Genomic DNA, 19,826 nt, shown 5'->3' with positions numbered 1-19,826 from the left:
AAATCAACTCAGAAAAAATATAGACTGATTTGTTTGTACTTTTGCATGACAAAACAACACAAACAAGTTTGGTGTTCAAATGTCACATTTAATTGAAATCATCTTTAGTTCACCCTTAGTCCCATCCAAGTGGGCGTTGCGAATATTATGTAACGTTCTGGATATACTTTATTTTAACATGTCTTAGTAAGGCACAGATGCCAACACACTACCTTTATCTTAACTTACATTGTCGAAAAAAAAACACACACTAAATACCCATGTTCGCTAGTGAACAGGATGGCTTATTTTGTTTAATCCATCATGCAGCGATCTCTTTTAAATTATTAGCGACACAACAATGCGACAGATGAAAGAAAGGAAAGACCAGACCGAAGGCCAAGGGGCCGTCCATAAAGTACGTCTCGTTTGTTTACCATTTTAATCCTCCCTCGACCTTGTCACAAGCTGTCGCGAATCTCGACCCCTCAACATAAAGAACGTCACAGTTTCGACAAAAAGTAATTTAAGTAACACCTAATAAAACATTGCAAAATTAAACTTGACAATTATATAAAACACATCATTTGTCTGCTGATGTTTCATTTGCGATAGGTGATGTTAATTTTTCGATTAACCCATTTATGCCTAGTGGACTCTCCCATCCTTATAAAGTGGATCAATTTATTTCCAAAATTAGGGATGTCTAGTATATTTATTTCTATATTTTAGACTTTTTCATGCCTTTTTTTCTAGACGCTATGCATAAATGGGTTAACCTACGATTATGCAATCTTTTTACACAGCAGCATACCAGCGTTCATAGCGAGTAAACAATTCAGGAGATATTAATTTCATGCTATTTTGAAACAAACCTAATTCAAATGTTTGACAAAAGTTTGGACTATTATTTTTAAAGCTATTAAATCCTACTTCAAAAATAAATAATTCGGGGTAAAATTTATACAATGAATGGTTGACACACGGTCTGACTTCTTCCCCCCCCCCTGTTATATAGTGTCACACTTTCTTACACCCCTCACCCCCCCCCCCCAGGAAAAAATCAATACGAGACCCCTAAAACCCTCTCAAAATGGGGCATAAACATGGAAAATCAAAGCGATGAAGGCACTGAAGTTGTTCGCTGTTGTATAATTATAGACGCAACTCAGTTTTAAAAAAATATGTTAAATTCTTTTTATATCGCAAGTTTGAAATGAACACACCCCATTCAAATGTATAAAATGTGTGTCTTCAAGCACAGGCTGAGATGTGTTTTTTTTTTCAAATCATTAATAAAAAGATAATTTAAGCTTCATTTTGTGAAAACAGAGCTAGATGCATATGCATTAATTGTCATCCCTTACCACACACTGTCTTTAAACGAAAAACACCATAAAATCAGAAAGTGTCGTCATTGATTAGCTTGCGCGCATTGCACAGGCTAATCAGTGTACACAGGCTAATCTTATTTGACATGCATTAAGCTCCGTTTTCACTGAAAGCAGCCAATATGTACATATTTCAATGATAAACACTAGACTGGCCAATGTCGTCTTACAAGCTGTTAAACACTATTGATTAAATACACACACTGCAGTAGTAGAGTAGACGGTCATAGCATTCGTCGTCTGCATCATTTGACTGCAGCTAGTGCAGACAGGCAGTGTTTATCGTTCCTAGCGTAGCTTACAGCAGACTGACTTGCAGTTATCGACCCTGGCGTAGCTAAAAGCAGACTGACTTGCAAAACTGCCTAACGCTCACAACTTAAAAGTGACACAAATATATGAACATATTTAAGTCATACAAAGTTATAAAAAAAATGAGATCGTATGAACAGCTCGACGAATTGAACATGTATTGCCTTATTTGCACTTCATATAAAAAATTATTAATGAATCCTATAAACACCAATTTATTCTTGAAATTTCAACAAAATTGTGACATGTGTGTGTCAAATACTGCATAACTAAAATAAATTACCATTTATTATCAAGTTACTGATGAAGATCTTAACAATAAATATCGCTATTATTGTTAATCGGGACTTGGTGAACAAAGTTTACATTATTATTGTATTCAAAAAGTCAAATATTTTCTCATGCTAACATTTGTGAAGATATTTTAATGAATAACATTAATGAAACCAAATGTAGTTATATTTTTAATTTAATTTTTATTTAAACAAAGCGTGTTATTTCTTCAAAAGTGTTATGTTTATTAATTTTTCGAATTCAACCTGCATGTATACAGTACAGCAGGCTAACTTCGATACATCTTATTTTATAATTCCGCGTACCATATGCCTGCCTAGACTCGCTCATCGGTAAAATATGCTTAAACTATTATTTTAAAAGGGCATCCATATTTAATTGACCGCTTTTTGAAGTCGTATGTTTACTATGCGCGTACATTATAAGACTCACAGGTATCGTGCATTAAACTCTACTAATCGCGTACAAGAAATATACAACGTGAAACCAAGCAGTCGACCAATAGGACACACGCAATAAAACTTCCCTGTCGACACGGTATCTAATGAACGCATGCGAATATCCGCTCTATTTATACCCAGTTTAAATTAATATCTATTAGACTGGTACTGGCAATACGTGTTTTAAAAATACAATTTGGTTGATATTAAATGGTATTGTAGGATTCTACGGTATATACCCCGCTATCATTAAATCAAGCATCATGACCTATTGGTGCAAACATGTCTTTGAACGATATGTCAATATGTGATCTGTTGACATTTCAAGTAATAAAGCAACCATTCTGCATATTTAATATAATGTAATATAATTTATAAACAGCGAAGCGTTATTCAACGGAGTGATAGACGCTTTTGTTTTACATGTATTTTCGTATTTGTTGATGCTAATAGCTATTCTATCCAAACGAACAATGACAGTGTCAGAGAACAGCTCCAGACTCCGCGTTATCCACAAACCTAGGTGTCCTGACACATTACGAGGCCCACCCCGCCTACCCCAATCAAAACTCCACGACACCCCACCAAAAACTGAAAATATTTTCACTTAAAAAAGAAATATCTAGAAAAATGAAGCTGTCCTGCAGAATTCGTCCAAGCTTGCGTAAGTCTTGCAAAGTAGCGAGTAAGGAGTACAGTCCGCACAGGCTGGTCAGGGACGACACTTTACAGCCTCATTGATTGTTTTCGTTTATATGGTGTCTATTGAAAACATAAATACAGTTAAGGCCGAAAGCGTCGTCCTTGATAAGCCTGTGCTGATTGCACAGGTTAATCTTGGACGACACTTAACTGACACACGTGCATTAAGTCTGGTTTTCCCAAATTGAGTCTTATAAAATGACACCAATATCCGAAACAGCCCATATTCACTTCATAAAACACGATTGTAAAGAACAATAAGTTGGTCACAAGTTAAAAAAACACGATACCATTGATTCAAACGGAAATTTTGAAAGATTATAGTTGTAGAATGTAAATTGTGTGCTTGTAGTATTTTTTGTGTTGCTTACTCTAGTTAACTAATTAACGCGTAAGTATTATCCTATTTATGCCTAGTGGACTCTCCCATCCTTCTAAATTGGATCAATTTATTTCCAAATTAGGGATGTATGGTATATTTATTTCTATATTTAAATTATGTCTTACAGAAATTCCATTAAGCGATCAGCGCAGACCCTGATGAGACGCCGCATGCGGCGTCTCATCTGGGTCTACGCTGTTTGCAAAGGCCTTTTTTCTAGACGCTAGGCACAAATGGGTTAAGACTTTTGAAATCACTACTTTTTAGCAATGTTTGTTTTATGCAAACGTAATTAATGTTGCATGTTATTATCTACACTCGTATTGTGATTACTGTATCAGAAAAAAATCACTTCTTATATATCATGTGTTTGGTACATTTATACTTCATAATTATGCACTTAGCATTGACTTCACTTGTTTTATTTTTCAAATACTTTCAAAAGTATGCCAGTCTTTTTCACCCGGAAATGCCCGATAGTACCCGAATATTACCGAAAGATAAAGAAATTCCCCAGTGTCACCTACCGGGTAAAATATTGACGACAACGCATGTTCTACTCCATAACCTCATAAATGTAGATCAAATTTCAGCCGGATCGTCACTGTAAACACTGTGTGTTACATGCATGTTTTATAAAGTGTGGACGGTACAACTGTCATTTGGAAACTTTTTTATAATTCGCACCTTTCCCCGAATGCGACGGATTTTCAACGCATGGTAAAGGTGGGTTTAACGTTATCGTTATGCGTGATTGCTTTTCTTTAGAAGCGTTTAGTTCAGTGTCAAAATATTCAACTATACATACATATGAACATGTTTCAATGTTACATCTACGTGCTTTTCTTATTCCTCATGCTGTTACAATTTCCGCATTCTTCACAACAAATTTATTATTTGAAACGTTTATATGGATATTTCACCAATATCAATTCGGAGTATAGTGTAAAATCAGCTCGCCAATAGCGAAACAATTACAGCTTTTCATTCGATAAAAAAACTTTTTTGATTTTTATATGCGTATGACACTTGAACTAATTTTTAGACACATGTTTTATTTATTTAGCGCAGCTATTATGTGAGAAATTGGCTTACATTTTGGATGCAATTGTTCCTATTACCGAAACGTCTTCTAAAGTTAGGAAATGCTTCACATCATGTTTGTACACACATGTCAGCGGTCGTTGTCGGCTACTTAAAAGTAGCCCGGATCTCTTAAGTATATAACTATCTACCCCGGGGTACGGTAAATACCATTAAAAGCAGTCCGGGATACATTTACGTATATTTTCCAACGACCAATGGAGCAGCTATGATTGGTAATTGTCGGTCCATGAACTTCTTAAAAGTACTCGTGCATACTTCGGGGTGCTTTTTAGTATATTAAATGAATAATGATATAACCAATATTATAAACATTCATTGATAATGAACAAGTCATTATGTGTGTACATATTTCACAGTTAATTCGAGTTATATGACCCTCACACATACAACGAAATGTACACAAAATCCAAATGACTTGTGTAAAACCAATATTTAGAATGTTTCATATCGTTAGAATGTTGGGTCATGAATTTTCATGGACACGAACCATCGCCAACAATTTCTTAAAGGGCTGGTTCTAAGTCAGCAGAAGTATTTGCGTGAATGAGAATAAGATAAAAGACAAGTCTAAACTGATTCAATAAATAATTATTTGAAAATATATGAATACATTCAATGAATTTATGGTGTCCGCCTAGCGATCGGGAGGTCACGGGTTCGATCCCCACTGTGAGAGCGTTCGTTAGATCTCCCCCATAGACACCCAGGAAACGGACTCGAGATCGTTTCAAATAAGCCTTAGGCTTTCTATGGAATTGAGCTTGAATAAATAGGTTTAACAAAATAATAATAAAATAATTCAATGAATGACAATTTATATTTTGTGATATGCACTGCATCAAATGTGTTAGAAGTTGAACTCCAAATATAATGAGATTCAATAGCAATTAGCCGTATTATTTTGTACGTATTTTATATTTGACGTCTACTAAAACACACAATATTATTGTTTTTATAAATATTCAGTTCCTTTAACCCATTTGTGCCTAGCGTCTAGAAAAAGGCCTTGGCAAACAGCGTAGACCCAGATGAGACCCCGCATGATGCGGCGTCTCATCAGGGTCTGCGCTGTTTGCTTAAAGGAATTTCTGTAAGAAATATTCTAAATATAGAAATAAATATACTAGGCATTCCTTATTTTGGAAATAAATTGATCCAATTTAGAAGGATGGGAGAGCCCACTAGGCATAAAAGGGCTAACTTACAGCTGTGATTACATGCAGAACAGCTTAAAAAAACGCGACACCTGCCTGACGTTTCAAAACTATTTTAAAATAAGAAAGCGGTATGACACCTATTAATCTTTAACCATAATTGTGTTCCGCCATTAATGATTTCCGTATTTGGCGACTCGACTGTAAAAGAGACAATACAATACAATACAATATAATACAAAACAATACAATGCAAAGAGACCTCTACCTCTCTCAAATGCAAGACGTTAGTATCTGTAGGTCGTTTGTAGAACACCTCTGTCAGACGCCATTCCTTTCTGAACGTCTTTTGAATAAAGCGTTTGAAAAGACGTAATTGTTTTCTGTGAATCGTCTGTCAGTGTCTGACGTATTTTCTTATTTGTACTTTGTCGGTTTAACGCGTTTGGCAGACACCACCACCATCATCATCATCATCATGATCATCATCATCATCATCATCATCATCATCATCATCATCATCATCATCATCATCATCATCATCACCATCATCATCATCATCATCATCATCATTCCCTTGACCGGTCTGGCCGTTTGGGGACATGAGGGTCGACGACACAGAGATCCTTTACCAGTCAGGTATTTTGTGGGCTGCTGCGGTTTGCTTATCTAGGGGGGGGGACGTCCAATCTTTTTATCCGTTGTCATAATAAGGCCTTTGTCAGATGTAAGTCTTTTTTATAGGTCTCTGGTTGAGCTTATTAGTCAGGCGTCATTCCTCTCTTTACGTCTTTTATATAATGCGTCTGCTTGACGTCATTCATCTCTTTACGTCTTTTATATAATGCGTCTGCTTTACGTCATTCCTCTCTTTACGTCTTTTATATAATGCGTCTGCCTTACGTCATTCCTCTCTTTACGTCTTTTATATAATGCGTCTGCTTGACGTCCTTCCTCTTTTTACGTCTTTTATATAATGCGTCTGCTTGACGTCATTCCTCTCTTTACGTCTTTTATATAATGCGTCTGCTTGACGTCATTCCTATCTTTATGTCTTTTATATAATGCGTCTGCTTGACGTCATTCCTCTCTTTACGTCTTTTATATAATGCGTCTGCTTGACGTCATTCCTCTCTTTACGTGTTTTATATAATGCGTCTGCTTGACGACATTCCTCTCTTTACGTCTTTTATATAATGCGTCTGCTTGGCGTCATTGCTCTCTTTACGTCTTTTATATAATGCGTCTGCTTGGCGTCATTCCTTTTTATACGTCTTTTGTAGAAAGCCTCTTTAAGGCGTCATACATTTACGTACGTCTTTTGCAAAAAAACATCTGTCAGACGTCCATTTAAATCATGCTTTCATGAGCTTTAATTGTTATTTTTAATGATTTTAAAACGAAAATTCACTTTTCCAAACAGATAAAAAATAATAGAAGTTAATATTGATAATTTGCAATTGTATACGGTTAATTTACGTCGTTTTTTTCTAAGTCCTGATGTCATTCATCTAAGGAAATTACCAGTTATGTCTCTATGAATGGGAATAAACGGTGGAAAAGGAATGAATTAAATGATATGTTAATATTTAAAGATTATCTATTTTTATTCACTCGTGATCATAGAAAATAAATATTTTCATAAGTGGCTGTCCCACTTTTGAAAAAAATAATTTCTTTGATTACTCGTGCTTTAAATTCGGGTTTTCACATAGACCGACTCATCGAAATTTTAACCGTACCAGGGTACAGTTTTGTCACAACGAATAAGTAAATTCACCGACCAACGCGCCGTTAATAAAATGCATACCTTATTGAGATGCTTCATAAAATATAAATTGAAATGATTTCAATTGCACGCAAGTTGTGACTGCTTTCACAGTTGAATATGTCATAGCACACAAATAAACGCGTCAAAGATAAAACATGAAAGCAGACAAAGATAATATTTTAAGGGTTTTAACCTACATTGAGCTGATAATTGTGATAAGGGTTTAAATACGAAAAGGTAAAGTGCATTACGACCGATATAAATTTGCTATTCTAACGAAAAGTTATGAAGTTGGTTCTACTTGTCATTCCAAGTATGGTGGCTTAGTTCCTCCATATCATTCGGGACTGTGGATGGGTTTGTGGCTTAGTTCTTCCATATCATTCGGGCTTGTGGACGGGTTTGTGGCTCAGTTCCTCCATATCATTCAGGCTTGTGGACGGGTTTTTCGCTTAGTTCCTCCATATTTGTGGCTTAGTTCCTCCATATCATTTGGACTTGTGGACGGGTTTGTGGCTTAAGTATTCCATATCATTCGGGCTTGTGGACAGGTTTAGGGCTTAGTTCCGCCATATCATTCGAGCTTGTGGACGGGTTTTTGGCTTAGTTCCTCCATATCATTCGGGCTTGTGGACGGGTTTGTGGCTTAGTTCCTCCATATCATTTGGGCTTGTGGACGGGTTTGTGACTTAATTCTTTCATATCATTCGGGCTTGTGGACGGGTTTGTGGCTTAGTTCCTCCATATCATTCGGGCTTGTGGACGGGTTTTTGGCTTAGTTCCTCCATATCATTCGGGCTTGTGGACGGGTTTGGGGCTTAGTTCCTCCATATCATTCGGGATTGTGGACGGGTTTGTGGCTTAGTTCTTCCCTATCATTCGGGCTTGTGGACGGGTTTGTTGTTTAATTCTTCCATATCATTCTGGCTTGTTGACGGGTTTTTGGCTTAGTTCCTCCATATCATTCTGGCTTGTGGACGAGTTTGTGGCTTAATTCTTCCATATCATTCGGGCGTGTGGACGGGTTTGTGGCTTAGTTCTTCCATATCATTCGGACTCGTGGACGGGTTTGTGGCTTAGTTCTTCCATATCATTCTGGCTTGTGGACGGGTTTTTGGCTTAGTTCCTCCATATCATTTTGGCTTGTGGACGGGTTTGTTTTTTAATTCTTCCATATCATTCTGGCTTGTGGACAGGTTTGACGAAGTGCGCCAACATACCAACACGACAGAACGATAAATACATCGACAATAATACAAATAAGGTGAACAATTATACCCGAAAGTAACACAGATAGGGCACCGATACAAAAAAACAACAACAAACATTTTTCACTCCTTTATTCGCTGTGGCGCGAAATATTTGTCATTCTGGGATGTTGTCGTTTTGACGAGCCGCCAACAAGCTAACACGAAGGAACGACATATATGTGTACTTGAACCACAAAAAGGACGTCAATACAACCATTAACCCATTTATGCCTGGCGTCTAGAAAAAGGCCTTGTCAAACAGCGTCGACCCAGATGAGACGCCGCATGATGCGGTGTCTCATCTGTTTGCTTAAAGGAATTTCTGTAAGAAATATTCTAAATATAGAAATAAATATCCCTAATTTTGGATATAAATTGATGCAATTTAGAAGGATGGGAGAGTCCACCAGGCATAAATGGGTTAATACACGTGTCTCGTTTTGCGTTTTTCTTACATCAAACCCGCCAACATGACAGAACAACACGGCCGAATTCAGCTACCATAGAGAGGGGATATTGGATTAGTTAATATAGAAACGCATCTTCCAAAATTCAGATCCGACAATTTCATGTTGTGTACACAACGCAATATTGACTATTATATAAAAATCACCCGCAGTTGTGGTTTTGATCGCGGAGTATGGAAGATGTTGTGTAATGAATACTTCTTTAAATCTAAATTTTAATATGTACAGTTTCGTCCAGACAAGGCACATTTGAAATAGCTTCTGGCATTGAATGGTGTGTAACCGACAAAAGTAATACTTGCCTGTTATTATGAAAGTTCTCTTTAAGAATTCATGTATAATAATAAAACGAAAAAATAAAGTTGAAATAAATAAATATTTACTAAAAGTAACAGTTTAACGAAACTTGTACGGCTACCAAATGTTTCCTTACGACGAAAATAGCGCAAGTCTAAAATGCTTTCCCTCTCGGTTATGGAACTGACGTGATCGCCCTTGATGAATACAGTAGTTGTTTGCGATATTGCTTGACACGGTGTTAATCATGCATCGGGTACCACGATGGGGTTTATTTGTAAACATTGTGTTGTGTTTTCCAATTCTGTTTTTTTTTCAACAAGAAACATGTTTTACATCCTACGTTTCCGAAAATGATAATTGGGGTCGCGGCAATTTCGGTGGGTCGGTAGGAAAGGAGAAAAGAACACACTAATATGATGTTTTATGGAATTGTCATTACCGTAACCTCACCTTAAACAGTAGTCGTATTTTAGTCCCTAAAATCAAATATTAAAACCGTGTAAAGGTACACATACTTTTGGCATCTTCTTGTTTCCATGTTTCATTTTCATAAGACAGTTTTGATGTTACTGTCTTGAGAAAGCTGCGAATAGCATGTGCTGTGTACAATGAGTGAAGTATAGGCGAAGTAAAATATATAGTAATGTTAGTATGATGAGCCACGTACTGGGAAACCTGTTATTAATAAATGTTCGCTTAGTGCCGTCCCAGATTAGCCTGTGCTGTCATCTTAGGCCTATATCGGACGACACTGTTCACCTGAATTAGATTTTTTTTTGCTGAGAAGAGACCACCTGTAGGCTGTAAACGAAAATTACTATAAAAGCGAACAGTGCCGTTCCTGATAAGCCTGTGCGGACTGCACAGGTTAATCTCTGATGACACTCTCCGCACATTCATAAAGCCCGGTTTGACATTAACGACTTCATCCACTAACGCCCACTAAGGCTGTGTTCGTGATATCGGGTTGGATTCTTGGTCCGGCCATAAAACTTGTGTGGCTGTTGGTTAATGAAATTCTTTTGACAGCCATTCTTACCGTATCTCTTATTCATGCTAGACAGTTGCCTGTTACTAGAAATAGCAGCATTAGTATGCGCATACTTAACATAACATAACATAACATATATTTATTCTGGCATAAAATAGCACAATGCATACTTATAGCCAACAATAGAATTATAGCGTGAAAAGTGAGAGGAACATGAAATATTACAAACATCAATCTGAAAAGGTTTAACATAGATGTAAGTGCTGTGCAAGCAAAATTTGCATAGTACATAGAACATAGTACAATAACAACAAACATCTATTTCCATGAAGGTGACTTAGAATTTCAAACAAAATAGACAATATCTATTGCGACAAAATGTTGCTGTATAAATATAAAATGAGTTACAAAAAGTTCATTACACATATCGATAAGAGCTATGTTTGCGTTAAACGCAATATGATCTTAAGAAAAATATATAAGTTAGTTGCACATATCAATGACGGCTTTATTATAAATAATAACTTTATGATTTAGCGTACTTTAAACTATCTTCTTATACATGATGCAAGAGACATTAGTGTGCTTTTTAATTAGGGTACATTCGGAGTAATAAGAGTTCGTGATCTTGTTGCATAATATATGTACTTCGATAAATTGTTTATTACTTTAGTGGATTTTGACGACATAAGAGACCGGAACTTGTTTATTGATGGCCAGTGACAGTAATATGGTTTCAAATATTGTTTTCTGATTGTGGTATAAGCTGGACATACAAGTAAGAAGTGGTATTCACTTTCGATTACCTTCATATTACAATATTTGCACAATCTATTTTCTTTTGCGATATTTTCATGTCGTCCTTTCTCAATCGCAAGATTGTGCGCGGATATTCTAAAATGAGTTAGGGCAATTCTAAATCTTGTTACGTTTATGCTATTAAGATATGTCTCGAATTCAAAATCTTCCTTATAGGTGCTATAAGAGGCTAGTCGATTTGAATTATTTATGTTTGAGTACCACGACTGTTTAAAGATATCATATATTCGATCTGATATAATTTTTAGGTCATAATCATTTGGTATAACTTCGTTTTGATTCCACCAGATATGTGCTAGTCCAATATTTTCTAGTAGAGATTTTATTTCAAAGGCCCAGTTTTTATTTCCGTATGTGATATTTTCATCAGCATCCTCTTTTAACATATGATAAATATTTCTTGTTAGTAATTTGTTATTTGGGTTTATTGTTTTTATCCAGTATTTAAGTACTTTTAGTTTTTGTTTTATAATAATTGGGTACCTTCCTAATTCTCCATATAGACCATCTGAATTTGTTGATTTTCTAACCGTAAGGATTTTCCTGAGAAATTTTCGGTGTACTAGTTCTATATCGTTACTTTCTTTCAAACCCCATATTTCCGCTGAATATGTTAATTTTGTACCTACAAGACTATCAAATAAGTTGCATTTTTCTTTAGTGCTTAGTCCTAACTGATTGAAAACGATAAATAGGTTATGGAGCGCTGACTGTGAGTGTTTTGCAATATGTTTCTGTGTTCTATTCCAATGGCCGTTTTTAAAGAGATGCACACCGAGATATTTAAATGAAGTGACAGTTTCTAGTGTAACGTTGTTAAATACAAAATCATAATTCGTATGCCTTCCATTTTCTAAAATCATGATCTTAGTCTTTTTAGTATTGACAGATAGGCGCCATTTTTGGCAGTAATTTTCGAGGTCTTTAAGCATGGACGAGAGCGCTTGCGGAGTATGTGCGAACAAAACGGCATCGTCGGCAAAAAGTAACAGGAATATTTTTTGGTTTTCTAACGTGAATAGTCCGTCTATGTTTTCATTAATGTTAGTGAGAATATCGTTTACGAAGAAGAGAAAGAGTAACGTTGAGCTTTGATCACCTTGTTTTGCCCCGATGTTTGACTCGAAAAACGGCGAGTACGTAGAATTATATCGCACGCATGCTTTAACGGTACTGTACATACTTCTGACCGCGTTAACGAATTTGGAGCTAACATTTTCATTAATAAGTTTCTGGAAAATAAATGTTCTCTCCAATTTATCAAAACATTTCTCAAAATCCACGAAGGCGCAATATAATTTCATTTTTTGACTAAGTGTTTTTGTAATTATAGAATGCAGAACGAAGATGCAATCTATTGTTGATTTACCCTTTTGGAAACCAAATTGGTTTTTTATGATAGTTTCATGTTTTTCGGACCATTTCGTCAAACGATTTAAAAGTACAGTTGAATATATTTTTGGCAGGATATTAATTAAAGTGATTCCTCTGTAATTCGCTTCATTTTCCATGTTTCCGCCTTTGAAGATAGGTACAATAATGCCCTCTCCCCATGACTCCGGGTATTCCCCATTGTCGAGTAGTCTATTAAATAACTTAAGCATAAACGGCGCTAGTTCGCTGGTTGCGCATTTGTAGACGTCTGCACATAGTTTATCAATACCACCATTTTTGTTGTTGTTTTGTGAACGTATTGCTTTAATGATTTCCTCTATGCTAAATTCTCTATCTAATTCGATATCTTGGGTGTTTACGGTGTGTTCGGGCAAGGCATTTTCGGGGGTTTCTTCAGTGGAGTAAAGGTTCTTAAAGTGCTCGTACAGGTTAGACGTACTTAAATTATACGCTTTGTTTTGTACTTTTTTGTACTGTTTATTTACTTTTTTCCAAAACTCTTTAGGGTTCGATTTGCTCAATTTCGAAAGATAGTGCGTTTCGTGGGTCTTAAATTTACATTTTGCTCTGCGCTTTGTACGTGTGTATTTAGTTTTTGAGTTTAAGAATGCATGTCTTTTAATTGCATTGGTTTTATCCTTAAGAAATATATTTCGATATTTTTTAAATTCCGAACTTGCTAAACGGCATTCTTGGTTAAACCAGGGTTTTTTGTTATCATTAGACGATTGTCTTTTTTGCGAGGAGTTGTACTTTTTCCCAAATACTTGGGCAGCACCTGTTTTCAAAATGTCCATAAAATGTGAGGATATTATATTAATATCACCCCCAGTATCGATTTGATCTGCTAACGAATTTATGTTTGCTTGGTTTTCAATCAAATAAGATTTGAATTGTTCGGCTTTTAAGACATCCCATGGGATTTTATAGTCATCGTTGTTTGGTAGTGTACAAGTAGGTATTTGGTGTTTAGACTCTAGGCAAAATACTAGCCCCGAATGGTCCGAAAATTCATTTTGATCTAATATATCAAAATGCGAAACGCAGTCAAAATCTCGGCTACTTAATAAAAGGTAATCTACAACGCTACTCCCACTGTATGAATGAAATGTAAATTCCCCGATGTCGCGGTCATTATGTAGTCGACCGTTACCGATTATAAGTGAACTTGATTGACAAAACTCGATGAGGCGTTTACCGTGCGCATCAAGCACGTGATCTTTACTTACTCGCGGCGGGATGTAAACATTGTTTTGTAATGTCACGTCATCATCGATATATCGATCAAAATCTAAAACATCGCTCTCATTCGAGGTTCTGCTGTTTAAATCGCCCGTAATTAATATCTTTCCGTTGATTTTATATCGTTCTATATCGGATTCTATGATTTCAAAATAATCAATATCGCTGCTATTGAGATTCGAGATTTTTGGTGGGATGTATGCATGACATAAATACACATCTTGATCAAAGTTAAACATAGTTTTACAACATTTTATCCAAAATATACCTAATTTATTTTTATCAACTATTTTAATTTTGTTTTGTAAATCATGTTTATAATATAATGAGATACCTCCACTGTATCGTCCTTTTGTGGTGTTTGCACTTTTATTTCCTAGCATATGTTCACTTTTAAACCCATTGATGTCCAGATTGACACACGTGTTCGAGGATAGCCAAGTCTCTGATAAAAATATAATGTCATATGATGTTATTTCACTTAGGAAATCTGGATCATTTATTTTGCGAGCAAGTCCGTAAACGTTCCACGACAGGAAGCTGATGTCCTTCTCATGCTGTCCCTATTGGCTAATGTTGATGACGTTTCCGTTGACATACTTATGACGTAATTCATTGTTGATGTAGAGCTTGTTTCCTACCATACGCGTTTTTTCCCTTCTGGATTCCGCTTCCTTGGCGAGGGGATGCAGAGCTTTTCTGGCCTCTCTGATTTGTTGTGGCCATTGGACGCCGACTCCAATGTTACGCTTCGTCATTTCCGCTTTGATTTCTGGGTCGAACGATTTTTGACGCACTGTCTCTCTGTCGTTGTATCTATGGAACTTGGCGACGATAGGCCTCGTCCCTCTATTTCCTTTTGGGCCAATTCTGTGTACCCTATCGAATACCATGGTTTGTGTATCAATTTTCAGGACGTCTTGGATGAGTGTTTTAACTAATGTTTCGCAGTTTTCATTAGCTGTGTCATTTGTTTCGGTGATTCCGTAGAACATTAGATTTTCCCTCATTGAGCGACTTTCAAGGTCGACTAACTTCTCGTTTATCAACTCCTCTTTGGAATCATAGTCGTCTATATGTTTTTTCATAGTCGCATATTTAGATTCGAACGTTTTTAATTGCGCCTGTGTTTGTGCGAGCTGGTCTTTTTGTGCGTCAAATTCATTGCTTATGAAGCTGCAAGAGTTTTCAATAGTTAACACCCTTTGGTCTAAATTTCCGAGTTTGTTTTCCATTTCGGTGATCTTTAAATTCATAGTGCTTAATGTTTTTTCGATTTGGAGTGATGAGGTTTTGATAGCTTTTACGTCTTCCATTATGCTCAATGCCCAATTTGGTGTAATGTTCTGTTGGCCGGCAGGAGTTTGGGGTGTGGACATAAAAAAATGCGGTTGTCCAAAGTTCGGTTGACCAAAGTTCATTGCGACTGGTGAGATGTTATTAGGGTTCATTATTGACGAAACGTATTCCTGACTGTTTTGAAAACTTAGGCCCTCACTCCATGGAATGTTTACATACGTTGCTGGTGTGTTGGCCGCTTGACTCGTGCTTGCTTTTCCCGTGCTTGCACTTTGCTGAGTTGTCAAACCGGTTTCGGAACAATGGCTATCTTCACCCGATAATGGGGTGTTGGCTTTCCGTTTTCCTTTTTTAGCCTTTTTGGATTGTCTTGTTTTTGAGTTGTCGCTGTTAGCCGGCATTGAGTAATAATGTTAGAGCACTGTGTCATGTCGGGTATTCCTCGTTAGAAAACACTGGTAACCACTTATAAATCCATCTTTTGAGTCAAAAACTGCTGCTTTTAAAAATCCATGTCTACACTTTTCCACGCATGCGCATTCCATACTTAAAGAACCTCTAAGCCAACTTGATTAGGAAGCTCTGAGTGTGATAATTGATCGCCGTGATATTAAGACAGAAATTCATTTCACAAAAGTTAAACAGAATACATAAAACAACCAAACAATCGCTGATCAGGAATCTCGTGTTCCCAGGTCACACAACCTTTGTTATTTTTAGCTCGACTATTATATATGAAATATATATATATAGTAGAGCTATCCTACTCATTCCGGCGTTGGCGTTGGCGTTAGCGTTGGCGTTAGCGTGCAAATGTTAAAGTTTGCGTACTACCCCAAATATTTCCAATGTCCCTTGACTTATTGCTTTCATATTTTGCATACTTGTTTACCATTATGACCCCAACCTATAAACAAGAGCAGACAACTGTATCAAGCATTTTGACATAATTATTGCCCCTTTTATACTTAGAATATGCATATTGTTGATAAATCTATGTTAAAGTTTGCGTACTACCCCAAATATTTCCTGTGTCCCTTGACATATTGCTTTAATATTTTGCATACTTGTTTACCATCATGACCCCAACCTATAAACAAGAGCAGACAACGGTATCAAGCATTTTGACAGAATTATTGCCCCTTTTATACTTAGAATATGCATATTATTGATAAATCTATGTTTAAGTTTGCAAACTACCCCAAATATTTCCTGTGTCCCTTGACATATTGCTTTCATATTTTGCATACTTGTTTACCATCATGACCCCAACCTATACACAAGAGCAGAAAACTGTATCAAGCATTTTGACAGAATTATTGCTTCTTTGTACTTAAATAATTGAACATTTTGCTTACATTGCCATAACTTCTTTATTTATGATCAGATTTTATTAATACTTTGACAAAACAACACTTACCTGAATACCACAATGGATTCCACCCAAACAATACCTCACACCCCAACCCAGAATCCCTGCCCCCCACCTGCTCTCCATTTTTTTCCTTTTTTTAATTTTTAAAGATCATCTAATAAATGACCTCACCCCACATTATACCCCCTCTCACCCCCCTTCCTCACACATTTTTTTCCTTTTGTATTTTTTAAAGATCGTCTAATAAATGACCACACCCCACATTATACCCCCTCTTAACCCCCCTACCCCCCTACCCCCCATTTTTTTTATATTTTTTTTTTCTCTTTTTTATGTTTGAAAAATCGCCTAATAAATTATTGCATATGAACAATTTCTCCATGATGGCTTACGTTATACTGTCAAGCACTCGAATAGTCGAGCGCGCTGTCCTCTGGCAGCTCTTGTTAAGATCTCGTTTGTACACGAACAAAACCATTCGCACGGACATTGCGTATGATTGTTACAATTCGTTGTCGTTCAGACGCCTAACGTCCTCTCAAGCGCTTTACATGTACTCAAACGCTCTACAAAATGTCTACAAAATATGTACTTTTAATGTGTTTTTTTAAACATAGGGATAAAATCAGGTTACAAGCTCGATAACGAGGCATGTTATGTGTTAGATAGCGCATGGCGTTATTTGGATTTTACTGGTTAATATAAAGGTTAAACGTACCGAAGTGAGATTAAATCGTGACAGTATTATTTACAATCACTAAGATATATTATGTATAAACGTAATCAATGGTTGATGACCGTTACTTGCTGACACTGGTGACTTCCGTGCCTGTCCCTACAGCATTCAATATAGGCCGCCCTGTGACCTTATTTGATTTATTTGGGGCTAATTCTGAATAAAACTGCAATGTCATGCTATATTCAAAAAGAAAGTCATTAAGTTTCTGAGTGGCCTTGCGCTGTGAGGGGAAACTGGAGGGCTAGGGGAAAATTGCACCTCTGCGGTTGTGTGACCACAGTCAAAGCTTACATGCGCCGGAATCGTTTATTTCACCCTTTCAGTGCTGGAACCGAATTTTGAAGGCCTTTGCAAACAGTTTGGATCCAGATGAGACGCCACAAAACTTGGCGTCTCATCTGGATCCAAACTGTTTGCTATTCTGATAGTATTCTTTGAAAAAAATCGAAGAAAATGCTAATTTTAGAAATCAGCAGACGACACTTTAGCAGACGACACATTTCCCAGCATGCAAAGGGCTAACCCGGGTCGCCTAGGTGAGAAGCACGTAAATCAACCACTGCGTTAGCCGGAAAGCGCGGTATACGTTTACTTCTTATGGTAAAATACAATTATGCATTGGTGCATAATTCTTTAAATCAAACTGTATTGTAGATACAGTGATGTTTAAGCGTTTTTAATAAGCGTTTAAAAAGTCATTTGGCGAATACTTGTATTAATTTCTAAACGTCTGAAGATCTTATGTCTGAACTTGCAAGTGATAGCGAATGGTCTCCTTGTGACTCATACAAACACAACGCACGATAAATTGATAAACCGCGATAGGATGCGATACGATGTACATGCGATGCAGTTGAGCACAGAATGCATTCAGTTTTGAATCATCGAATGCGTGATCACGTTTTGAGCTTATCGCTTGAAACGCTTGATATAGTTGTTTTCGCTATTATTATTGTACATTCGTTCGCAAAGAGGATGTGTTTGTGTTTGGCGTGATTATGTGTACCGATTATATTATTTGAACGGGAGACATTTTTCATATCGTAAACACTTATTGATAAATGTAAATTGCCAGTGGTAATACTGTAAGCGTATATCATAAAGCAATTAAACAAACATTGTTATGCAAACATTAGTATTTTAACACTCTTAGCGATGTAACTTGTTTTTTTCTCACTGACAAGTCTGTGCATTTCTTCAGGAAGCCTACACATAGCGAATAACGAGTTCACGGTCCCGTGTTAACTTACCGTTTGCGCAATCCATCTTAGGTTTGTGGTTCAAGCCCGGCACCGTGCAATATCAAAGTGTTCACTATTCCGTTAGTTTCATTTAAAGTGTTTTATATAAAGACTTAAAACCAAAAAGGTTCGCCAACGAAACGGGTCATCTGTGTTTCTTTAATTGTATCCACACGCGTTCACAGTGGATACACTAAATTCTACGAAAGTTTCACTCTAATCATCATATTACAGACGTTCGTCTGTTACTGATATATGTATGGTTTCGTAAGACAAGTCTGCCTCTATCTGCTTCGCCTTTCGAATATTAATTGGTTAGTTGAACACCGTGATGTGAATTTTTGACTGAAATATCTAAAAAAAAAGCGAGAATATGCGTGTAATAAACAGTAATTCTAAACATACCAGTGACCTATGGACCTGTGGTCGCAGTGTTCCGCACACTTGCCTCTGGTCTCAGCGTTCAAAACATCCATTTACTTAAGGCGAAAGGTGGGATACCTTTGTGACTCCCCCCCCCCCCCAACTCCGCTCATTAAAAAGTTGTTAAATGAATAGCTTATTCGTACTTGAAAGATCAACGTATCTTTTAGTTGGTCTTGAAAGCGCAAGTTAACCCATTTATTTTCCTAGTGGACTCTCCCATCCTTCTAAATTGGATCAACTTATTTCCAAAGTTAGGGATGTCTAGTATATTTATTTCTATAGTTAGACTATTTCTTACAGAAATTCCTGTCAGCAAACAGCGCAGACGCTGATCTACGCTGTTTGTAAGGCCTTTTTTCTAGACGCTAGGCATAAATGGGTTAAACTGCTAATTTCAATCACAATAGTCGGATAGTTTTTCGCTTCCACTAGGTAACCTTCTTAAGAGCGAACAAACATGTTGCTATAATTATTTTCTTAATGGAGTTAAATAAATCACACGATATTGGATTGTTGCACTTTAATTTTTTCGTTGTTTACCCAATCTTTCTGTACCAGCCGGTTAGGCTCTCGTCCGCTGATAAGGCAAAATTGAATGCAAACATCAATGTGTTTGCAGCTTGATTGAAAACCACACAGAGGCGTGTTTTTAGGTCGTGTTCACTTCAAGGACATATCGCCCGATTGGTGCAAAAAGGTACCATGTGCTATTCAATTTAAATATCACATGGTACCTATTTGAATAAATGT

At 36.7% G+C, this 19,826-nt stretch overlaps 1 protein-coding gene across 3 annotated transcripts in view; it reads left to right on the top strand.

Moving 5' to 3' along the window:
- The first annotated feature begins 4,019 nt into the window (after positions 1-4,019).
- The window catches only part of LOC127839196 (UNC5C-like protein), a 38,322-nt gene continuing 22,515 nt past the window's right edge, over positions 4,020-19,826 (top strand). The window contains exon 1 of one of the 3 annotated variants that reach the window (XM_052367465.1): positions 4,020-4,226. The gene's annotated coding sequence lies outside the window, so the exon portion shown is untranslated. Of the gene's footprint in view, positions 4,227-17,873; positions 17,990-19,484; positions 19,774-19,826 lie in introns of those variants that run through there. The other 2 variants (XM_052367467.1, XM_052367466.1) reach the window with 2 other exon arrangements.

Source organism: Dreissena polymorpha, chromosome 7, assembly GCF_020536995.1.
Source record: "Dreissena polymorpha isolate Duluth1 chromosome 7, UMN_Dpol_1.0, whole genome shotgun sequence".
Taxonomy (NCBI): Eukaryota; Metazoa; Mollusca; class Bivalvia; order Myida; family Dreissenidae; genus Dreissena; species Dreissena polymorpha.
This window is presented reverse-complemented; position numbering and strand designations above follow the sequence as displayed.